The sequence below is a fragment of the Dermacentor albipictus genome, chromosome 4 (genome assembly GCF_038994185.2).
Source record: "Dermacentor albipictus isolate Rhodes 1998 colony chromosome 4, USDA_Dalb.pri_finalv2, whole genome shotgun sequence".
NCBI lineage: Eukaryota > Metazoa > Arthropoda > Arachnida > Ixodida > Ixodidae > Dermacentor > Dermacentor albipictus.
In genome coordinates, this window is record NC_091824.1 from 135,181,471 (window position 1) to 135,206,204 (window position 24,734).

The following is a 24,734-nucleotide window of genomic DNA, read 5'->3' on the forward strand; positions in this document are numbered from 1 at the left end:
ACTTCGTTGTCTATCGTAACCCGGGTAATGATTTGAAATGGAGACTGCCGTCAATCATTCACTCAATCTTGAGAGAGAGAGGGGGGGGGGTGATAAAAGGAAGGCAGGGATGTTAACTAGTCAAGAGACCGATTGGCTGCACTGCGCTGTGGTAAGGGAGATGAGGAATAGAAAGAAGGCAGAGAAGCACGCAAGACGCTCGCACGCTGCGAGAGCAGGTAGCGGCAATACCGATAGTGCAATGCACTCCGACATTCTGCGCTCTAGAAAATTGGTTTCCGTCTAGGAGCATGCCAGAGTAAAATGCTCGAACAAGACAAGGAGACAAAGAGAAAGATAAAGGTACAAGCAGTAACCACCCCCTCCCCCTATGGCTGCACCATCGCTTAGCTGTGGTAAAGAACGTGTAGGGAGCGCTTGTCGGTGTTTCTGGAATTGATCCCGCACCTGACGCTCGCTGCGCCGACCTGCGGCAGCCACCGCGGACATTTCATCGCTTATTTACGACTGCGGCGCCGCAGGAGAATGGGCTCCGACTCTCGCCGCCTGTGCCTCCTGCTGCCTGGACCTCTCTTTTTTTCGTTATTAAGTGCGTGCAAGAAAGCACTGCGCGCTTAACGGCTAGCTCCAAGGTAACGCAGTTGCCCTTGTTCTGCATTTTCCATCCAACAGCTCGGGCAGAAGTGCCCGACCGGGCCAGGCTCATTTCAGATCTCCTTTGCTTCGGGGACGCACTCGACAACGGTACTGCGTCTCACGCCTGCGAGACGGCCATTTGCTAGCTGCGTCGGTGCGAAGGCGTGTGCGCAATCGTCTTTCGTATTTTTCGACAGTGAAGTCGAGGGGGACACCCACTGCGGTTGCCCAGAGGCTCGAGGTCGCGGGTTCGGCGTCGGTCACGGCGACGCATTTTGCTGGGGGCGCAATGCAAGAACGCTCGTGTACGCAGACTGTGGTGCAGCTTAAGGAACGTCGGGCGGTCAAACATAATTCGAAGTCATCTGCTACGGCGTGTCTCATATTCAGATCACGATTTTGGCACGAAATACCCCATAATATAATTGACTTAATTCCAAGTTGTAGAGAATGACAGGCGCCACCTCAAAGATGGTCATTTCACATTGTCATTAGGTAGCTTCTACTTTTCATGTAGCCTTGTTGTGATTGATGACTGCTTAATTTCTATTTTGTCAGTTTTGCTGATATCTTATCCTTCTATTTTTCACCCGCAACTTGTGCGGTTGCTTTTCAACGTGTTTACTGCACAAAGGCGTGAAAAGGAGGAAGGAGGGGGAATATTATATGTATATAAAAGCAGAGCGGTAGGCTTGAGCTTCTGCGTTCTAACCTGCTAGTCTGCGCTGGGGAAACGAAAAATGGTGACTAAAGAGGAGCGAAGATTGACGATGACAAGAATGAGGATCTTAAATATCTAACTGCAGGTGTAGTCCTTCTCTTGGGAAGAAAAGATGCAGGGGCGGTCAAGCGGTGATTGGCGCTGACAGGCAATAGCCGTGAGCTTCTCTAAACTTTGTTTGTGCTTCTGCAGCGCTCCTTTTTTCTTCTCTGATATCGGTAACCACCTGCTTGCCATCGAGTGTATTTGGCTCACCTCGTCAGATTCCATCGTGTAAGCCTGAGGTTCTCTTCTTTACTTGTTTCCTACCACCTTCAGGCTTGTGTTCGCGTGACCTTACGTGGTGTTACGCCACCAGTCGCCTCTTCCCTACACACCATTCATCACACCACCACTCTCCCTACTACTGCCAGCGTCGTTCGGCATGCGGCACAAGGAATAAACGTTGATTCGCAGATTGTGGTATTTTTTCATGCTCTTGCAAGGAGAGTATTTGCAGTGCGAATAAACCGGGCATGTGTGCACACAAGCCATGCATAGCGTTCAGCGATTCAAACACGATACTCGGAGCGCACGGCTGCTGGTGCTTCAAGTGCCACAGGTGGGCGCGCCGGGGCACCGAGCTGATGCATTATAATGTACAATGAAAACTAGGTGCCCCAAGGACATGCAGCGCTAACCGTTGTCGCTGAGAGCACTGGCCGCCATGCAGTTCGAGTATCGCGCCTAAATCGCTGAGCATTTTACAAGGTCACGCGCCAGCTGATTGTCGTTGGCACTGCGCTGGCCTGCTTTCGCCAGCAGAGACTGTAATGCTTTAGTTTTGGTGTATTCAGTAATGTGGACCGCAGCTAGAAATTAAATGAAGTGGAATGCTGCGGTAACAATATTGGTGCCCTTCATTATCTTTTAACAGGCAGTACAACAGTAAGGGCGTAATTAACCCACACGCTCTGAACTTTGTGTATACACATCACCCGTGGCCTGCCCCCTTATTTTCACCGTACCACGTGTATCGCTTACTTTATCGATGACACCTGGCGAACCTGTTATGCGCCTCTTCGATCTCATAAATATACAGAGTAAACGAGCGTCCAGTAATTACTTTCGAAGCTCATAAATAACTTACAAGCTTCACACTTTCGGTGCATGTGGCCCATAGCACGACCACCGATTTCTTTATAGAAGAATTACTGCCTATTTCAGTTTTCTGTAGAACAGAGGGAAACATCGTAAGGCTTTCGCATACCGCTTTTAAGAAGGCCTATATCGAGGGTTTAGGTATTCATTTAGTGCATAATTAACCCACACACTTCGAAATTGGTTAGTACATTCCTCTTGGCACGCCTCCCATTTCCAATAATACAATATCGGTAAATAATCTAGAACGCCCAAGAGACAACGAAAACACGAATATAACATTTTCGAGCGCTTTTAGTTTTACTAGCAGCTTCGGCGCAAAATAGTTCGCAGCACTGCCGTAACACTTTTCACGACATACACTTTTTACACAGTAACTAAACACCACCTCGTACAGTAGTTATCGGCACAAGTTTCCTAACGCTTTATCATTCTCACATAAGCTTCTACATAAAATGTTATCTGTGTACGGAACATCGTTGCTTTATGATGGTGCGGTGGGTGATGGCGAGGTCACTGAACTCTGCACCTGGCCCGTCTCATCACGGCAGAGGTTGAGCAGGAAGCGACGGCGCATTGCTTCGTTTCCACTGAAGCAGCGTAGAGAGATTTCGTCAGATGGAAGGCCCCCTAGGTCTTTCACGCATTCTTGGGCACAAGCACCGGAGCTTGAACGCACTGCCGAGATACAGTCGTCGCACCTGACACAAGCACTAAGTTACGTAGAAACGTTCGGAACAATCGAGTTCCGAATTCTGCGACCAGTTTGTGCAGATCGCTGAACTCGCACTCCGCCGCACAGAGAGCACTGGTCGAGCGCGTTAGGTTGAGGCGCCGTGCCGCACTGCGCCAACAGAAAAGATAAACGAGACCCGAGCATAACAAGCGTCGGCGCCCCTGCTTCGGGAAGTACGCAGTGCAGACAGAGCTCGTAATGGGATCTTACCTGCGCGCTATGCTCACTTTTATGGGCGACCAATAACGAAAAATCTACCCGGCTTAGTTTTATTGTTGTTTCCCTTCTTGTTTAGATGTGGTCCAAGGAAATACACTTCAGTATATGCAAAGAAGGCAAGAATGCACAGGAACGTCGGATAATTGAAATAATCTACAGTTTTCGAATGAGGAATGTCTTGAAGTCAGTTCTTCAGTCATTCTTCAGTTCAACTAGAACAACATTCGCGACATGGTACTGCAGAACGAGACCAATATTTGTTTGCTACAAATTTCTTAACAAGGTGAGTCATGCAGCGCAAAAAATTTGTGCAAAGCTACGAATAGCAAATCTGACAAAGGTCCGTTGTGAGACAGCAACGCGTTAGTAGATTATGTTTCGACGTGTCATGAGACTGTCTTATTTCGTTTAATTGTTTGTGGCCTTTAGGGCGAGCCTGATGTTCTGATATGGATCGACGAGAAGACAATGTGCGAACAACGTTATTTACTTCAAGCTGACTTCGTGGTGGGCTGGCGAAAGAAAAGCTAATACGAAGAGTGACCAATAACTTTATATTTGATTGGCAAAGAAAAACACAGAGTCCACAGCGCCGAGTCCATGAGTGTTCTAAGCAGCTCTACTGCTATGTAACCTCTTCACACAACCCAGCAATTCCAGTGATACAACCACAAGAAGGTCTACATAACCAATGATCAAGATTGGCCTTTACTTGAACGCTACCATGCACTGCTCAGACGCTGTCACTTTGTGGCTTGCAAATGAGAACATTTTTTTAAGAGGCATTTGGTTTACGGGTGACATGGGGAAATTTGTAGTTTTAGGAAACATGAAATGGATGAGTCGGTAACGACTCCTTCAAAGCTGTATGCCTCAACAGCGGAACTTACAGCAGGGATTGCGACGCGAAGATTATTGAGAGGGATTCCGGCTTGGGGGGGGGGGGGGGAACGAAAGCATGCTGTACGTGCATGCTTCAGCCACGAGGGATATTGCAGGTCAGCATCGAAGCAAGCTACTCCGCGGTGTTGTGAATATTGGAAGCCATGGAGTTGCCTATTGCTCACATGCAATTTACACTTGCTGGCGTGGCACAACTGTTCATTTCCCAATGCTTCTCATGTTTAATTTCATTTAAAAAAGCGATTTCACACTTTCTGCTGGCAACAATTCTATTGCGATCTACCTTTTTCATGCTACCACTCCCCTCTGTAACGCCCTCGGGCCTTGAAAGTATTGAAATAAATAAATAAATACCTTAACTTTTACCTGTTATAACATTTTGTGACCTAGGAAAATACAATTATAATGCTCTTTTTGCGAACGACGCATGCAGTGAGGCGATGGTGTTTCACAGTCATGCATCTATTACTTGTGTTACGTCTCAACAACCCAAAGGCGTTAATTAGACGTTTGCCACAAGACAAATAAATACCCACCTATCCATCAGCGCCTATCCAGACGTCAACACAGCGTGGACATTGACTCTTGACGGGTCCAGAAAAGGCCACCACCCCACCAGTACCTGACAGCCTGAACTAAGGATGAAGGTGGCCACCATCAAATGCTATGGAACAACGAAGGCAACCTTGGATTTGCAGGTTGCTATCCTGCCGAATATTCCCTACCATCGAGCTTCGGAGTTACTGCGGAGTGTTGGGGATACTGCGGAGTGTTGAGAGCATGGGCGTGGCATCGCAGCGGATTCCACAATTGTGATTTGCTGCTTGACAGTCTTCAGATTCCTTAGTCGACTCGTCTAGGGAAGACAACTGTATTAAAAGCGGAGCGTTTTCGAACAGTGGGACAGAGGGTCCTGATGTGAACTCCGACGTTTAACTTGCTCCTGCATGGAGTCGGCTTCCGTAAGTGGAGCCCTTTAACTAAGCCAATAAACTCTTTTCCTTCATTCCTACAACCTGACGTAGCCGTCGATGGGCTTGGTGGATTCCTTGCCCTAACGCCACCCTAAACCGCAACGCTTGTAACCCAAATAACGTGAAGCGAGAAGATAACAATCTTAACCAGTGCTTAGGTTGATTCGAAAGTACAAAATGATTTCAAATACAATTGGCACTTTTGAGAGGCATTCTATTTCATGTGTGGGGCGCCTTTGTTAACCACACTCCCTTAACTGCGAGTCGGCCTAGTTGGAACAAATTCATTATTTAAAAACTTTTTTTGCGCGAACAGAGAGGGACAAAGAAGAGGAGCAACACAAGGACGAGCGCTTGCCTTTGTGTTGCTCCTCTTCTTTGTCCCTGTCTGTTTGCGCAAAAAAGTTTTTAAATAATGAATCTCCCTACCTTACCCGGAAATCGCATGATCTTTGTTGCAGTGATGTTTTAAACGTGACTTGAGCCAAGAATAGTTGAGAGACGAAGATGATGAGCGCTGTTCAATGTTTAATCTGCTTTAATGTGCCTTAATGTATATTGAAAAATAATAATGAATGTAGTTGATATTTTTATGCTGCGCTTAGTATACATGATTCGTTGAAAGGCTTTTACGAAGCACAGTATAATAACAAAGCAACGTTGCTTTTGTCTTTGCAAGATGTAAGAAGACGTCGAGAAGGAATAGATCTTTCTTCTTTGGAGAGAGGGGGGGAGGGGCGTTGTCGTGACACTCAAAGAATATGTGGTAAAGAAATGAACCAAAAAAAGAGGAGTGTTGCCTAATCGGTTGGTACTTGGGTACTCTTAGAGTTTGATTTCGACCACGAAAGAGGAAGTTTTGTATTTTCAGACGTTGTCTTTGATTCATCAAAGTATCTTGTGAATCCTCAGATTACGCCTTAATGCAACTTTTCTCCGCCACAGAAGACATTGCAATGACGGAGTAAGGGTAGAACACCAATATCAGATGCGTGGAGCTCTTCGTTCAAACTCACGCAAGCGTGTGAATTCTTTCCTGCTTCCTTTTTTCTGACGCATTGAGCGTGATTCTAAAAGCAGTCGTGATGTTACACGACAACGCTATGTTATTAAAACGCCCAGACACCGAGCTCATAATTGCATAGCATAGTAACAGCACCGTCTGTCATAACGACGCTGTGACAGTGGGCTTGCAACATCTGCACGGTTCAACAGCAAAGAAATACCTTGAGCAGACGGCACACAACGACGTCTTTTAATGAACGTGCTTCACGAATCCCAGGTGGTGCCATGCAACTTATCGCTGCATAAAAAGGGAGAGAGACCAAGGGGAGGAAAGACAGGGAGGTTAACCAGTGTAAGTACCGGCAGGCTACCTTGTGCTGGGGATAGGGGATAGAGAAAAGGGGATAAAAAATTGCTTTGTTATCCCGCCGTAATTTTGGGAACTGCAACTAAGGAGGCCTGAAAAGCATCTCTTCGGTTGCAAGCCAACATTGTTAACTTAGTGTTTTGCATCGAGATCGAAGTGACATGAAAGTAAGCTAGGTGGGCGGCTCTCAGACATGCTGCCTTTTATAGAAAATAAGAGTACTGTCTGGGTCTGTCTGTGCAATAAGCAGCACTAACGGAGTCCGAAGTTTCAGCTTAGCGTCTGTCGGCTCTTGTTAACTGTCTTGGTCATAGCTAGCATGCACGCAGATATAACCACACTTACCACCAACGAAGGAGCCGGCTAGACACCGTCTGCCCGTAATGAGACGTGGCAGCTCGGGAAGTGGACATCGTCTTGAGTTTAACGTTTCTTTATGCGGATTAATGCCGCCCTGGATGGCTTCCCCAGAGTTTCAATCTGAGAAGACTCTTGCATTCTGCAGCCTGTGCAGATACATATATATTTTCCTATTAGCACAAGTTCATATGAACAAGTTGCACAAGTTTTCCTAGCACAAGTTCATATGAAATAAAACCAGAAATCTGTTCCTTCTTGCCTGTCTTCACACTGGTCGGTCTTTCTGCTACTGCAGCTTTATCGCATGTTAAAAAATAACAGATCCGGAGCAGACCATAACGCAGCTTTTATCGGAAGGTGTCGTCTTGGATGCGAATCCTTCAGATTATGTTAAAGGCCCTTTACCGGGGTTTCGTTCTGACATCACGATAAGCGATGTACCTAGTTTTCATCTGTTCACGGGTTAGGAAACATCAACAAGGCTACCGCATCAATATAAAGTACGCCATATAGGTGCGGGTAATTAGACGATAGCCTGAGGAACAGTGAGAATATTATCATAAATATTGTAAGTACATTGTACCTTGCGCGTGTCAAAACAACTCGATGTTACCTGCTTATGCAAACACTGTGCCGATGTCTAGTTGGAAAGAACGTGCGCAGCTGCTACAATAACGAGTAGTTTGCCAGCTTGCATGGTGGCAAACGTGCCAACTCGTGCTCGCAAGATGTAAAGAATGAAGTTAAACACAGATAAGCAAACAAGCCGCATAATGAGCTTCAGAGCCGCGTCGAAAATTTCTTGCATAACATTATCATTTAATTCGACGCCCGCGAGCACCGCATCTAAATGCAGCTTCGGGATTTAATGCCCCGTATGTTATTATCGGTGCTTTGTGCAAAGAGAGAGGCAGAGAGATATACGGTTGGCTACCCTGTACCGGGGCATGGAAGAAGGGGATTAGAAAGAAGGGAGAGAAAGAGAGAGATGGAGGTGGAGAGACGTGCACAAACAGCACTACAGAGTCAAAGGCGCTCGCACAAGCCAGACGTTCTCAGAAAGCGCAAAAGTGTCTTTAGTGCCTTCTGAACCGATGATTCGTAGAGATGTGGTGCTCTACTATCGTCTGTTCACTCAGAAGACGATCATGTAGTTTCCTGAATGCTTGACAATAAAGATTACTTGCAAGCTACCGATTGCACCTGAAAGCAGAGCAGCTTCGCGAAAAAAGAGAAGAAAATGCGTTCAAATTCATAAACCTCTATGAACCCATTAATATAATCTCTCACACAAATTTACACAAATTTAGTTACAGGGCTCAATATATGCACGCTGGTCCTGTCGTTTGTGTTCTTCTTCCTGAGTCCTGGTCTTCTGCGCCTTGCCTTTACTACTTCAAGCATGAACCAACTAGCCCAAGCAAGAGTTTTACTTCAATATATGAAGGCATTGTCTTTTAGCAGCAGTAATTGAAATGATGCATTAGTGAACACAAGCTTTGCAGAAGTGCTTAGTATGTGCACCAAATAACAGTACTTCCTCGCCAACCATAGCTCGCATATGTATTTGTTTTACCACGACTTAAAAGTGACGATATATCACGACATAAAAGCTTTATATTTAGTGTAGTCTCACAGATATTTCTAAACAACAGAGATAGAGAGAAGACTTTTACTATTGTACAAGCGAAGTGTTTGTTCTTCGGCCTTGGTGGGAAGTTTTCTCATTCAAGAGCCATGTTAATAGAACAGTACATGATATTGAATGAAGTATTTCATTTTCTCAATCTGGTTGCCTCATTTTCATGATTTGCATATCCCATCAGACTCTCTAGCTTTTATAGCTTGGAATACTGAGCAACAAAATAGTACCAGCGAGGGCGCCTATCCTCTGCATTTTGAAGGAATTAACTACTATATAAAACCTGTAAATGTAAAGTTGCCTTATTGAGAGCTCTAAAACGCATGTACCTATTAATGTAACAGTACATAATACTCAACGGCTTCACTGGTTTCCTTATATTTCTTATATTTGGCCTCCCTTTTCTGGGCCACTGGGTGTATACCACTGAGTATGTGCCGCTGCGACACAAGTACACAGAAACCTTAAATGGGTTCACATATGTATTGCGCTTCTCTCTTGTTACACATCTCCTCACCATTCTCTCGGCAAACATTTAAGTGATTCGACGCTCCTCCTGCTCCCCTCAAGCTAGATGTGACGCGAGAATGCTGTGTGCAGTGACTCCGCCTCATTCTCTCTCTCCCCCCCCCCCTCCCCAAGTCGCAGAGGAAGGCGTCGTCTTTGATCAGCATCAACTAGACGCCAAATTGCTTTCCAACTTTTTGTCTTGTGCTTCTTGGAAGTGTTTCATGTTTATTGTAAATCATTGTGTATAACCTCGACAACATTATTGCCTCAATCACTGATAAGCTTGTGTTGTAGACCTAAACACCAAGTGTTCTTTGTTTCCTTTTCAAAACTGTTGTATCAAATGCGTATTATTTTATACGCGCTTTACCAGTGCTACTGGGTGGGACGAGGGATCACCTTTTGTGCGAGTGCCTTCGAATTATAACTTACTCGTATATTTCAGCTTCTTAGTGTGTTTTCTGTTGTTTATAGAAGCTCGAAAAAAAATTGTACGCGTCAGGAATATATGAAGTATTTGACAAAGCGCAAAGGCGAGATTGTAGAACGCTGTCTTTAATAGAAGGGATTCGACAAGAACTGATACATCGAGGCGGAGAACAAAGAAAAACGAGGTATGTTTAGAATTGGTGGTAAGCGTGGGCATAAACAAAAAACAATGACATTTTTTTTTTCGTTTATGTCAGTGGAGAAGTTGCGGCGGGCGCAGTAAACGGAATAGCGAATGCGACCGGCAGTAAATGCTACCGGTACGATGCAATGCTTTTTTCTGAATGGTTTTTCTACTACATCGCTTTCTGATCACCCGCCCCCTCTTCCTTCTCACTTTCATATTCATTGTTGGATCGCTTGCTTCCGTTTCTTTTTTTGTTTTCATTTTCATTTTTGTGACGACTAAAAGGCTGACGAAATGAAAACTTCCATTTGCAAGGGGAGCTCACTTATCTAAAGGCTCCCTGATCCCATCCGCCAGTATTTTCTCCTTATATTTCAGTAGTTCTTGCATTATTTTCAATGCACGTGCTCAATTTCCTCGATTTCGTTGTTCGATTACCGGCCCTCTTTCTACGTGGTCCCTAGGTCTTCTTTTTTTTATCTGTATGATGATACATCGTCCGAGATGTGTTTCTCTGGATTCAGCACACGCGTAACGCAAATGAGTATGCAGAACTTCGTCATTTGCACTCTGTCGACCCTCTTTGTATTCAACTCCAGTCTACATACAGTGCCCTAAATAGCCTGGATTATATCGGCTTCTTCTTCACCACTGTTATTCATCAATAGGCTCTTGAAGATCGCTTGCTAATTTGCTGCCGCTGCCCTGGCACAGAGAAGACAAAATTGCCAGCTGTGTATAGTAATGCTTTTAAGCGCATTAACGGCAAGTGTTCTTTTTTATACCGAAATATATACAGATCAGGAGCCGAATTCGTAAAGCTTGTCGTTCACAAATACTCTGTGCGACTGTCCGGCCACTTTCGCTAATAATATTTCCAACATAGGGATTGGTGGGAATTTTCTCTTACGAACAAACCTAGCGATAAGATCTATTTTGTGAATAGGAGCTCAGCTGCCCTCAGCGCTCTGCTTTAGCTCTGTACTAAATACCAGCTTTGCCACATTCTTTTGGAAGCTTAAACATTGCGTTTGTCAATGCGTGGAGACGTTAGTTTCCGCTGAAAGAATGAGAGTGAAAGAAGGCAGGTTAACCAGATGCAAGTCGCCCGGCTCGTATTCATAAAATTTCTTGCGCTAGAGAGAGAGAGAGAAGCAACTTTATTTGACTAAGGGATATACCTCACAAGAGGCCTAATATCATTAGCGAAGGCCACCAGCCAATGGCAAGTAGCGCTACAGGAAAAAAAAATTTTGCATTTGGCCTTTGCTTTTCTACTTTGTAGATGGGTGAATGACCACTGGTTTAGAAAAAGAAGACGAAGAGAGGAAAAGAAGTCAAAAGGAACAACTAAAATGAAATCAGGAAGTACTAAGAAATGGTCACTTCTTGCATGCAACTCTTTCTCATCCTTAGGGCCATTTTTCTCACAGACTTCTGTTTTATTTTTAGCTTTTTTTAGTTTCTTTTAGGTCAATGGTTTTACATGAATGGACGAACAGCGCTATAAGCTCCAAGGTTCTATATTTTTCTCATTCACTTGCTTTAGTAGCCAGCCTCGTTATCCCCTACAATGCCCCGACTATCAGCGAAACTACGTAGCAGATATAAAGGTCGGTTCATCATTTCTGCTGTTTGGCAACCGATTTAAAACAGCGGGAACCATGGTGGTTTGGCGCACCGAGTGCTAGCACTAATTATCCTAAGAGCATCAGCGTCATAACGCAGTCTCAACCGACAACACTCTCAGAAGGCCGAACACTATGCTCGCTACAAAAGTATGCAAAATGACGCCAGCGATCTGCCTCCAGTTCCTTACTTCAAGTATGAGTGTATGTTGCTGAAACAATCGAATTATGCGACGCCCGGTTATTAACTTTCAAGACCGCATCGAAAAATTAATCATAGTGCCGGAAACGAATTGAATTCAGAAGTTCTTAAATAATAAACAGCCGTTAACATCATTACTAGTTTATGTCATTACATTACACGAAATAAAGCGTTGTTTATTAAAAGCACAAATTGAGGATCATAAACAAAGAAGCCGTTTATTCGCATACTCGGGACTCATATGGGAGTGTGAGTGACACCTGTCAAGTCTGAATAGTCGGGCTCGCTAAATGAAATCGAGGTCCACTGCGAAAATTCTCGTACTTCTTGTCTGCAATGTTCACGCAGGGAAAATTTGACCTCTCGTGTTTCATGTCTACTAGACATGTTCACGTGCGTAAAGCTCGACTTTTCGTGTTTCATGTCTACTATATTGTTCGCGTGGGTGAAATTCGTAGCATTCTTGCTCCAATGTTATGACTGATTGAACACAGTTAGCAATTTGAAATGTTCAATAATTACTCAAAAATATTTGTTTTACGAAAAATGACTTTTTGATTCGAAGAGCGAATCAAATATTGCAATATTCGATGTGTTACTCGAAAGTTTCGAATATGCCACATCCTTGTTCTCCACGGGAGGACGACATATAGATTAAAATGAATGCTCCACGTCTTGACGTTTGAACGTAAAGAATCGAGAGCAAAAGACCTCTTGGCTCTTTAAGATGCTCAAATACTCAAAAGGCCCATGAAATTCAGACTAGTACAGACATTCTTAAAAACCTTCGCACTTCCTAAGCGTAATGCGATTCATTACGCTGAAACTCTCTCATTAAAGTACGTTCAGCGCATTTAGGAAACGAGACAAGGATGCAACTTTGTATGTCATCCTTTTTTTTCCCCGTATGCGTGTATCTGGGCGCGTATTTTGCGTGTATAAAGAAAAGCTTCTGAATATGCGTATCACTTCAAAGGTGGCGTTTCCTGGCCCTTCATTAAAGTCGGGCCTCGTGCGTCATTAGTTTCCTGTAGATCGCTGGCTCCCGTCATTTGTAATGCTAAAATATACGTTGCGACTTGGACCTGTTCATGAATTAGCGCATTTGTAGAGCATTGTACTTCTCCGTATGCGCTAGCTCCTCTGCGACATTTCTTAGAAGCTAAGGTCTTAGGAACCAGGTAATTCTCATACTCGCTTTTATTTTCTTCTTTTTTCGTTCTGTAATGCATGCAGCCTCTTAATGGGCAAGGTTCATTAATTTCGCAGCATTATTACTGCAGCTTTTGCTGCGTTCTTCCGTCTGGTCCTTCTAGAGGAACTACTTTCTTTATCAGCACTTTGAACGTCGGTGGTGTACACGAAATCCTAGCAGGAAGAGGTGTAAATTTGTCCGAGGTTCAAAATAAAAAATTCAATGGCATGTAACGGGATGTTCAAGTGCGACACTCGGAACAGTGCCAGCTGGCCCCGTGACAGCAACCTCAGTGAGAGGCTACCCTGAAATCAGGTGAATGCATATTATCATACCTGCAGATCCTCCCGAAATATTCGGAAAGTTCGAATTTGAGGGCTCGTTTTGCGACTTTACGAATGTTGCGTTGAGTTCTACGAAAAATAAATTCTGTTCACGAAAAAGGTTCGCTCGTCGGTTTCGGAACTTGCCTTGGGAAGTTTCTTTATATAGAAGGACGATAGAGTGGTACTTGCTTCAAGCAAGTTCCTGAAGCAGGCGAATTCGACAACAGCAGATTTGCTGTTTTAACTGATCGTCATCTAAAAACAATGCGTTGCTTGTCAGTCTTTGATGTTCTGAGTTTGCGGCTGCTTGAGTGCTGCGTCTGAAGATAAAAGATTGTCAATGAAGTCTGTAAGTCTCCCCTAAATGGCATGTGCTCCGAGCAAGCTTACAGAAAAAAAAAGAAAACCTTGTTGCAGCTACCCCTACGAGCAGCTATAGGCGTCTCACAGGCGTCGTGCCCGGGAACTTTGCGAATTTTATTGTTCGCAGGTACGATATTATCACGGTATGTCACGGTGTGATATGTCTCACTCCTACTCAAAAATAAAAACAAGACTGTTCCTTTCTTTCCAAAACCTTTCTGTACTTGTCTGTACCTTTCTGCTACCTTTCTGTACCAGAAAAAAAAGAATGCTTGCAATTTCCTAATTGTAGCAAGTCTCCGTGAAGCGCTGCTCCTTCACTTGCTCTGCGCACGCGTAAATATTTACATGAGCAACAAAAAGAAGTGCATGCTCGAAAAATTGAGCGTTGAGGAAGGCTAACGTTAGTGACTTTATTGTTAGACAGAGATTTGACTAACTGCCCTGTTTCTTTTCCATCACGCAAATAATTTCGTTTTAGCTGTCAGGTGGAGCCTCATATTCCGTGTGTCTCGAGCTGTTGAAGAGAGAAGCATAATTATCTTGCTCTGAAACTTCTGTAAAGTATAAGAAAGCAGAACTAACAGCGCATCCGGCGTCGCTACCCTGTTTAAGGTAGTCGAATGAACAAAGAATCACCAGAGCGAGAGACATAATGAAAGGTTTGAGTAAGCTTAAGAGGAATCTCTAGCCCCAAGAGTTCCTTTCTGAATACATGGGAACGGAGGAAGAGGAGGAGGAAAAGCTATTTTTGTCACATTTTCAACTTTTTTGAATTACTGGGTTATTTCTTCTGCCAGGCGGCGTGAGGTGGCCGTAAGCCCTTGAGCCCAGTTGACGGTCCGCTACAGAACTGCGGGATCCGAGCCGAACACTAACTCCCAATCCGAAGTGTCATTAAGTTGAAGTTACGTCCTAGGCCTTATAGCCCGGGGCAGTCGCTTAATATATGTGTCAGGTCCGCCCTATGAACGTCGCAGTTTTTGCATTTAGGTGAGAAGCCGCCCGGATATAATACTGAGTACTTGTACGGATTGGCAAATGAGCCAGTGTGCAACTGTCCCCAGGTAACGTGTCGCAGTTTATTCAGTGATTTGTGTGGAATGAGTATTTTTGTCTGCCTTCGCGGTTGTGCATAGTAACTTCGTGGAACGTCACCATAGGATCCTACGCTGAACCCAGATCGAGGCCTCCCACCGCCGGGCTGACGAAACCTCGGGCATAATTGTGGGCAGCCTCAATTCCTGGGTGCGAGGAATGTGCCGGGACCCAGATGATTTGAATCTGGCGATCAGGTGGTGCATATTTGTTTGGCATTTGCAGAGCCGGATTGTGAGTTTTGCCACTGGCAAAGTTCGAATCGCTAAAATGGAAAGGGAGAAATCATTTTTCGCGGCAACCCTCGCACCGTATTTGATGGAAGTTTCTTGCACTTAAAAGAAAAGTCTAACATTTAGTGACTGTTGAAGCAGAATCTTGACCTAGGTCGTCAATCCTTTAATAGAATATCTTGAAAATCGGAAAATTATAAGAACTAAACGATCAGGTGTGCAGCTCTGTAGCTCAGCAATGAAAAACGGTATCGCAATTCTGCAAGCTGCACCTGCAAAAACGTCTATGCGTATTATTATCGGGGTGAAGAGATTGAATGCTTGAGGTGAAAATGAAGCGTAAAATTTAATTCCTCGAATTTTACAACGAAATCCTAGCACCGTTACGTCACCATGACGCCACGCCTATTCATCGTCATCATCATCAGCCTGGTTACGCCCACTGCAGTGCAAAGGCCTCTCCCATAGTTGTCCAACTACACCGGTCATGTAATAATTGCGGCCATGTATTCCCTACAAACTTCTTAATCTCATCCGCCCATCTAACTTTCTGCCGCCCCCTGCTACGCTTCCTTTCAGCTTGGCATCCAATCCGTAACCCTTAATGACCGTCGGTTATCTTCCCTCCTCATTACATGTCCTGGCCATGCCCATTTCGTTTTCTTGATTTCAACTAAGATGTCATTAACTCGCATTTGTTCCCTCACTCAATCTGCTCTTTTCTTATCCCTTAACGTTACACCCATCATTCTTCTTTCCATAGCTCGTTGCGTCGTCCTCAATTTGAGTAGAACCCTTTTCGTAAGCCTCCAGGTTTTTGCCCCGTATACGTGAGTACTGGTAAGACACAGCTGTTGTACACTTTTCTCTTGAGGGATAATGGCAACCTGCTGTTCATGATCTGAGAATGCCTGCCAAACGCACCCCAGCCCATTCTTATTCTTCTGATTATTTCCCTCTCATGATCCGGATCCGCCGTCACTACCTGCCTTAAGCAGACGTATTTCCTTACCACCTCCAGTGCCTCGCTACCTATTGTAAATTGCTGTTCTCTTCCGAGACTGTTAAACATTACTTTAGTTTTCTGCAGATTAATTTTTACACCCACCCTTCGGCTTTGCCTCTCCAGGTCAGTGAGCATGCATTGCAGTTGGTCCCCTGAGTTACTAAGCAAGGCAATATCATCAGCAAATCTCAAGTTACTAAGGTATTCTCCATTAACTTTTATCCCCAATTCTTTCCAATCCAGGTCTCTGAATACCTCCTGTAAACACGCTGTGAATAGCATTGTAAAGAGCATATCTCCCTGCCTGACGCCTTTTTTTATTGGGATTTTGTTGCTTTCTTTATAGAAAAGACTACGGTACCGTTATAACGGTACGGTTACCTACGGTACCGTTATCTAGCTTACCGTTATCTTGTCTAACGAAGTTACCAGCTTCTATTGCACACTCCCTAATGATGCCCATAAGATTGTCGTTCATATCTTCAACACTAACGTCCTCTTCCTGAGTTAAGGCCAAATACCTGTTCTGTAGCTTGATCCGGAATTCCTCTATTTTCCCTCTTACCGCTAACTCATTGAACGGCTTCTTATGTGCCAGTTCCCAGCGTTCCCTCCTCAAGCCTAGGCTACTTAGAGTTCTTACCATCCTACGGTCACTACAGCGCACCTTGCCGAGCACGTCTACATGTTGTATGATACCATGTTTAGCACAGGGTATAAAGTCTATTTCATTTCTAGTCTCGCCATTCGGGCTCCTCCACGTCCACTTTCGGCTATCCCGCTTGCGGAAGAAGGTATTCATTATTCCGCATATTATTCTGTTCTGCAAACTCTACTGATAACTCTTCCCTGCTATTCCTAGAGCCTATGCCATATTCCCCCACTGACTTGTCTCCAGCCTGCTTCTTACCTACCCTGGCATTGAAGTCGCCCGTCAGTATAGCGTATTTTGTTTTGACTTTACCCATCGCCGATTGCACGTCTTCATAGAAGCTTTCGACTTCCTGGTCATCATGACTGGATGTAGGGGCGTACACATGTACGACCTTTAATTTGTACCTCTTATTAAGTTTCACAGCAAGACCTGTCACCCTCTCGTTAATGCTATAGAATTCCTGTATGTTACCAGCTATATCCTTATTAATCAGGAATCCGACTCCTAGTTCTCGTCTCTTCACTAAGCCCCGGTAGCGCAGGACGTGCCCGCTTTTTAGCACTGTATGTGTTTCTTTTGTCCTCCTAACTTCACTGAGCCCTTTTATAACCCGTTTACTACACTCTAAAAACTAGGAAGGGTATCGCAGGAGTGAAGCGGCCGGTTCACTCTTCAAAGCGTCGTTTTACTCTCGCAAAATGTCGAGGAGAGTGAAATGCATTGTTCACTCTCTCACCAAGGAGAGAGTGAAATGTGCTTTTCACTCTCCCCCTTCAGAGAGAGAGAGTAGTTCTACTCTTGCGGCAATAGAGAACAAAACGTAGCGTGATCTTCTGCTTCAACTGTAGGTGGCTGGCCCCGAACATGGCAATGTATCATTCATGCACGCTGAGCAAAGAACACATCGTTTTGCTTCTAAGAGAACAGGCCGCCGCAGTTCAAAGGAACGCGTAGCGAGCGCTCTACTTTTTCACTCGGAGTTCTCCACCGCGCGCGCGCGCGCTCAAGATCGCGGAACAACACAGCACCGGAGAAAGGTGATCTTTTATTGTGTCTGTAGCTCTCAATTTACTCATCACGGCTTTTCTTTGAATGCCTCAACCGTTGAGCTTCCTGCTTCTGCTCCTCCAAGTACATTTGTCGCCGGTTCCATGTGCCTAAAACTGGTATCTGCAGCTCCTTTGTAATTTGAACTTTAAGGATGTCGCTTTCCTTCTATTACCTCCACAGACAATTCTCTGTGACATGCGAAGAATGTCACAGAAGGGAAAAAAAAAACACTTGGCAATGTCTGCTATGTCTAGCCAAGTGTACAAATTTAAGGACTTTCCAGTACTTCTAAAAATTCCAGGCTTTTCAATGCCTTGAAAATGGCATTTTAGAAATAAAGGGTTTTCAAGGATCGCTACAAAACCTGGTTTCTAGCACCTAAATAATTTTACAAGCTTATTTTGGCATGGAGTTCGGAAATTCATGCTTTTTAGCTAACGCTGCATCATCTCTGTACATTGAAACCACGAGAGCGCAACCATTTTGGAGTAAAGAAAAATACTGAAAGCTTTTAATACCACTCTTTTTCTATGGAGCTTCGTATTGCCTAGTTAGGTTTACGAATGTGCCTGGTTTTGGTGGGCGTTTCTTCGACATTTTCTGTGAGAAGTAGATGACTAACCCCCGTATTCAGAAATGTATATTAATACAAAGCCCATGCTTGACTTTATATAAACGACGCCTGGTGCGAACGTCCCCCAGACGCTCACTGCCTTTCTTTTGGTGCGTTCACGACTTGCGTCATTTAGATCAAGTCAAGCATGGGCTTCAAGTTATGATGCATTTCTAAATATGGGGGTAAGCGTGCGCTATTTCGGGCAACGCATTGTGCCATTGACACTGAGAGGAAACGGGGAAAACAAAGTTAACGCCCTATACTCCTAAACTTTCGCGTACCTGTGGTGTGCGTGTATCGTGGAAGAAGAAACAGCGCTAACACCAGGACGAAAAAAAAGCATCGACCACACCAGCGCTTCGTGGTGTTGTCCATGTTTTTGCGTCGTCCTTGTGTTGCGCTGTTTCTTCTAAAATGCTCAACCAACTAGCCGGCAAGTCTATCCTGTGCATATATATTGAACACACGTATGAATGTAGATGGTCTTCGAAGCTTTTAGAACGAGCACTGCCACAGGATACGAGCAGTGCACGCGTAACAAGTGGACACATTACTCATTTAAACATGCGTGCCAATGCATGTGACGCGGCTATCGGCATAAGCAGTCTCCAAATGCTAGAATGCGTGCTCTTCAAAACGCTAACGATCCGCTGCTAATGCAGGACAACAGCTCACAGCGGACTGAACCAAACTCTAAACTAATGCACCTGAAAAGAACGCCTACACGGCAGCGTGAGGCACGTCGAAATGCCTGGTACTGGCATCGCAGTTGACCACATACGAATGGAACTGGCGGAAAAAATAAACAGAAATGCTCACCAGTATACGCGCGACTTAAATTCACATACGTGGATGGTTGGCACGATACTTTGTATCCGCGTAATTTCGGAGAACATATAATGCATGGACTGGAAAAGCACTCGATCGTGAGCTGAACGGCACATTTGTTATTTTCCTGGGGTGACGACAAGCCGTGAATAGTTCTCACGTCGTCGTCTACGTTGTATTCCTCCGTTAGTCGTAGCAAGGAATGGAAATGATGCAAACGCAAACGTATTCCAGTACACAACAGCACAGCACACTGCAGAGAAACTCCAACCACCGCAGCCGATTCCTCAAATACATTTGTTATGTATATAAGCTCTAAAACAACACGACTGAGCGTGGTGGCTTTGTGGTATAATGGTTAGGATGTGTGCTTTGAATTGTATAGATGCGAGTGTACGTGGGTTCGAATCCACGTGATGTATAGAGCAATGTGGTTCTCCATAAGTGTGTGATTCCGTCGACTATTGTGTTCTAATTAGATTATGTGTCTCCTGATTGTGAAATATGCGAAAATATTTGCGGATTAAATGTGAGTTAGCTTTTTTTTCTCCGCAGTGGCGTTCGGGACACATACGCATAGGCCGATTACGAGCCGTCACGACTCATGGTAGGCAGCAAATAGCCAGGAAAAATGACTTTAAAATCCTGCATAACATTGCTCACGCCTATTCTGAAGGCCGCTTGGAATTGGGCCACTGAGTCTGAGGAGCCGCCTAGAGAACGGTGTATCAGCGACCCTAATTTGATCTGATTTCCTGCCTGCATGCGTGGCCAGGACTTCGCTAAGAGGGTATTGGGAAGAGTGGTTGCACTCTGTTTGGGGGAGTAGAAGTACTCGGTCTGGTGGAGTGCCATTACCCCTACGGTGAGAGTATTACCACTCTGCGGAAGAGTACTAGCACTCCCTGTGGGAAGAGTATTATCACTCTGCAGAAGAGTACTAGCAATCCCTTGCGGCGGAGTAACAAAACTCTGTCAACAGGAGTTGACCTACTCTCTCTCAAAGAGGGTCGATCTACTCTCGAAAAGAGAGTGAAATATGGGACAAGCCGCTACTCCCTCAAAGGGAGTGCCCGGCACTCTCTTAGTTTTTAGAGTGTACCCTCCAATCCCTCCAATAGCACTGCTAGACTCGCCTGCCTAGATAACGTTCCAACGTTAAACGTTGCCTGGTTCAGATTCCAATGGCGGCCTGTCCGGATCCAGGTATTCTTAGCAGGCCGCCATTGGAATCTGAACCAGGCAATGCCACGACAATTAAAGTGGTTTGACTCAATTGAGCCGTTTTGGCACAGTGCAACTTCTCGAAACTTGCCGAATTCAGCGTTTCGCTCCTCCGTAAGAAGATGTAGTTCATCATTACCGTTAAAAATTTAACTAGGCCCTGGCAGAAGCTGTTAAAATCCATGACGTCGTGGCATCCTGGTGCGAGAACTTCACACCAGCCCCGCCGCGTGTGTTTGGTCCTTGCGTCTTTTCTGGCTTACCACGCACCTTTTCGTGGCAAGAGGGGTTTTTCTGGTATTGTAGATGGATAATTTACTAATACACATCAACTTATTTTTCTGTATATAGCGTTCTTTTAAAGGAGCATTGGCATATTTTGAGCTCTAGTTTTTTGCAGTAAATGAAAGTGCTGGACCTGGAAACCCTAAAAAGCGTCCAGGCAAACGATAGAGCGCTATAAATAATGTAATAAAATACCTTTCTTGCAGCCGATCTTGGTTTCGTTTCCTAGGAGGTTACTGTACTGTGACGTCATTACACAGAAGGTAGTCATGAGGGAGCAGTACATTGCGACGGTTTGGTACCCGCTGCGACTAGTTCGACCACCTGCGATGCTGCTAGTCGTGGCGAAGCCAGATGTAGCAGCACAGCAGACTACCGAGTGAGCCGGGTGATTGTAAAAACGTCGCAATGGTTTGCTGTAATGAAACCTATTATATTACATTTTTAGGGCACTCTGAGGCTTATCAGCATCATATATCTGGTTTAGAGGTGAAGGACGTTCATTTAAAGCAATAAAAGTAGCCCAAACAATCATATTTAAAGGAATTGAAAACACACCACTGTCAAAATTAAACCTCGTATTCGCAAACCTTGTCTTACGCGTGTGCCATCCGCGATATGACAATGATGTTGATATTTTCTAGTTATCAGCCGATTGTTATGAGTGTCGCACTCCCAAACCGGCTAATGTGTAGACGCACTCACGTAAGAGAAGTATTGCGGGCGTGGGTCAATGTTCCTTACGTTTATGCGAAGAAATTCAATATACCTTTAAGTGGTAGGAACCTACGTTATCTCATCCCTCACTGGTGCTCATATTGGCAAGAATGTCCGATAGCTTGTACACTTAGGAAATTATTGAGAACATCATCGCGTTCGCGCTCGTGCAATTTCCTCCTCAGCGATGCCGTTTTCTTTCCCGACCGACACGCTGAGGCCAAAGTTAAGGCGAAACTCATTTAATGCTTCACACTCTTTGAAATTGTTGCTTTATGAAACACTAATACGCCCGAAATTAGAATATGCTACAGCAATCTGGGACCTTAATAACATAAACTTAACACATTAGAATTAGTTCATAATAACACTGCTCGTTTTATTATAATTTCTTTAAATTGTAACAGAACTGCGAGTGTAACAGCCATGGAAACTAGCCTTTCTCTTCCATCTCTCGTACATCGACGTGAAGTTTCTCATTTATCATTATTTCACAAAATCTTTCACCATACAACACTGCATGATGTATTCATTCATATTCCCCGCTACGTATCCCGTCGCATCGATCATTTTTACAAGGTTCGCGTTCCTTCTTGCAGCACAAATATATTTTCCCAGTCATTCATTCTCAAATGTCACTAGAGTGGAACCGCCTTCCAGCAAACATTGTATCCATCTGCGATAATTCCTTGTTTCGTGATGCCTTAGGCAACATTACTTGCTAGATGGTGATTTCATGTACCTGTACAAATTTTATATTGTGCAATAACATTTTTCCCCTCCTAAATGTATTCCTAGCGAATTATTTGTCAAATTATACTTCTTTTGCTGTATAGTGTTTCTCACGTATTTGCCCATATTACCTGTTACCCGCTCCCCTCGGTAAAGCCACGACAGTACTTGAGGGTATAATAATCAATCAAATGAAATTAAATCAAATCGTCACCCGATCCTAGAAAGATTTTCTCACACAATTGCCTGTGTATAACCGTGAAACGTTGTGGTAGTACAATAGGGCGACTCGAAACCCATTCTGCCGCAATTCACACGGCAGGCCAGTTTAGGTTTCGAGAGCAGCACATCACCGACGGACCAATACACCCGCGCGCCAGGCATCACCACCTTCCGCCTCCACATTCTAAACGTTCCCCGCTGTCGACAAACACATAAATATAGTTCCTCGTTCCAGCAGCCTCGAAAAGTGGTGAACGCACTCTCTTTAGAAAAATGCCAAAGCTCGCTGGATCGTTCTTTGTCGTTTCCACGATTGCCGCAGCGCCACCATTTTCGTTGGAGGCCAGGAAATCAACACCACGCGGGTTCGCCTGTGCGTCGGTGTGCCGTCGTGCGCCTCCAGTAGCGTAGGTAGCCCGAGCACCAAAACCTCGCGGAAACGGTTTCCAGTGTGCCGCTGTCACTGTCCGCGCTTTATAGAACCCAGAAAGGAACTGCATTGCAGTGTTGTTGTTTTTTCAGCACTGAACTCAGGCAGGCGTGACCTCCAGATGCTTTCCGCTACGCCCATTTGGTTCTGTTTTCTTTTCTTTCTTTGTCCTTCAAATAGATGCCCATTCTCGTTTATATTCGGCCTCAAATCGCACCGAAAATGGAGCGGGAACATTGCGGAAGCTTTGACGACGCTACTATTGTGAGCGCCGTCTGAAAGAGTTGCATTAGAATTGGTTCGAGTGTCCTTTCCGAACAGTTTTTCTTCCTGGTTATTCTTCGTCGTTGTTTCTCCCTTGCGACAACGTAGCTGTAAGTGCAATATATAACCTGGAGTTCGCTACAAACTCTAACTTTCGCACTGTTCAATGTTGTCACCATTTCCTTTCTTTCTATCCCCCTAAAAAGGACCTGTTTAGATGCTACCAAGGTGATAGCCTTTTCCGAGTGAAGCATACTCTCCAGCCACGCTTTAACAAGTCTGCTCTATCTCTATTCTCATGTAAGGCAGCGCTCACTCCTCGCCACACATAACGGTCTGGAATAGTCAGCTCAATGCTACAGAATATAAAAACATTGCAGCATGTACACAATGAAACGTAATTCAACGCCGGTACGAAACTCGACCGTCTGCTGCCTTGTCAAATTTTTTTTCATCTTATTTTTCTCCAATGCATTCCTTCCATAATATAACTCATATACCGAATAATATCTTACCCAGCGTCGTTTGCTTCCTTCTCCCGTAGCGATCGAACACTCCTCATTTCCTATTTCCACCTCGTCTTCGCGTACCGTCGGCAATTTCTCCACGTGCCCGTATTTTCCGGCAACAGGAGCAGTGATCCCGCTACCGGATGAAGCGAAGGCCATGCGCGGCGCGCTCCAGATTGTCTCCCGTTCGCGGCCAGTAAAATATTACAAGGCCCGACAAGAGCTTACCGAGTGTTCACAGTTCTCCCCACCGGCAATTTCCTCTCTATATCTCGCGTTTCTCTCTCCAGATACAACGTCTCCTCTGAGTTGCTCATCTCCTTTGTTCGGCCCAGCTACTTATCGGTTGATTTGGCACTCTCATTTCTCTTCAACAAAAAAGTTTTGTGGCTTTTGAAATTTTCATCGAACGCTTGCTGCCTATGTGTAGTTTCCCCGACGCTGCTACGAGTGTTCTGCAATGCAGTCCTGGGCTATTTCTGCCTGCTTTTATAAATCAAAGCTTTTTAGAAGAGCAAGCTTGTTTCTCTTCTGGCACTTCTATTCTTCTTTATGCTGTTAATGCATTCTTTCTTGAACATGGAAAGCTAATCTCATCCGCTCAACACGTGCTTCGAATGGACGACCTCTCATACCTTTGCTCGCCCTTCGCTGTTCGACTTACCGACAGCGATGGTTGGCACGTAATTTGTAACGGCTGGCAATGGTGTACTGTGAATAGGTTTGCTAGCTTTGGTTAACTTTCATCAAGTTTATTGCTTCTCCAGTGGTGATGGTGGTGGTGGTGCCGCAAGCGGGGTCAGCCTAGTGTTCTTGGCCTGTGGCTGTTCCTCCTGGGTTTTGCATGAACGTTTAACAAAAGGCAATCGACAGGCGCCGAACCCTCTTCCTAATAACTTCAGACCTTTACGGGAGCACTACGTCCCCGAAGTCCTCGTGGGGAAGATTTCTCTTCTGTAGACCGTGAAGTCACTCTTTTTTTTTTAACCCACTAGACGGAAAGTATCTCAGACGCACAGAATTTTCCTCGAATAGGCTACATCCCCACTGCCGCTAATATGGGTGGGTGCATTACAGTGCGATTACAAAAGCGTTAGTGTTATTACATTTTCTACATACATGTATCTTGTTTTTGCGATATAGAAGTCGCACTGATTCGTCAACATTGACGAGGCAATGTCATGAAGGTATGTGTCACGTTATAGCAGAGCTTTCACACGTAAAAGCACCTACGCTCAGAACATGGGGCTTCACGTATACTGGCGCGCCCTCAGTGTGGCGCGGGGAAATTCCCACTGAAGCGGAAACTAGTGCGACGTTCC

The 24,734-nt window shown here is 44.8% G+C and overlaps 1 protein-coding gene across 9 annotated transcripts in view; it reads right to left on the reverse strand.

The window, feature by feature from the left end:
* The window catches only part of LOC135898392 (thrombospondin type-1 domain-containing protein 7A-like), an 818,428-nt gene that overhangs the window by 602,633 nt on the left and 191,061 nt on the right, over window positions 1-24,734 (reverse strand). Inside the window, exons 3-4 of one of the 9 annotated variants that reach the window (XM_065427296.2) lie at window positions 7,047-7,207; window positions 6,556-6,632 (exon numbers count right to left, since the gene is read on the reverse strand). The exons of the other annotated variants lie outside the window; for them this stretch is intronic. The gene's annotated coding sequence lies outside the window, so the exon portion shown is untranslated. The remainder of the gene's footprint in view (window positions 1-6,555; window positions 6,633-7,046; window positions 7,208-24,734) is intronic. 9 annotated transcript variants of the gene reach the window in all.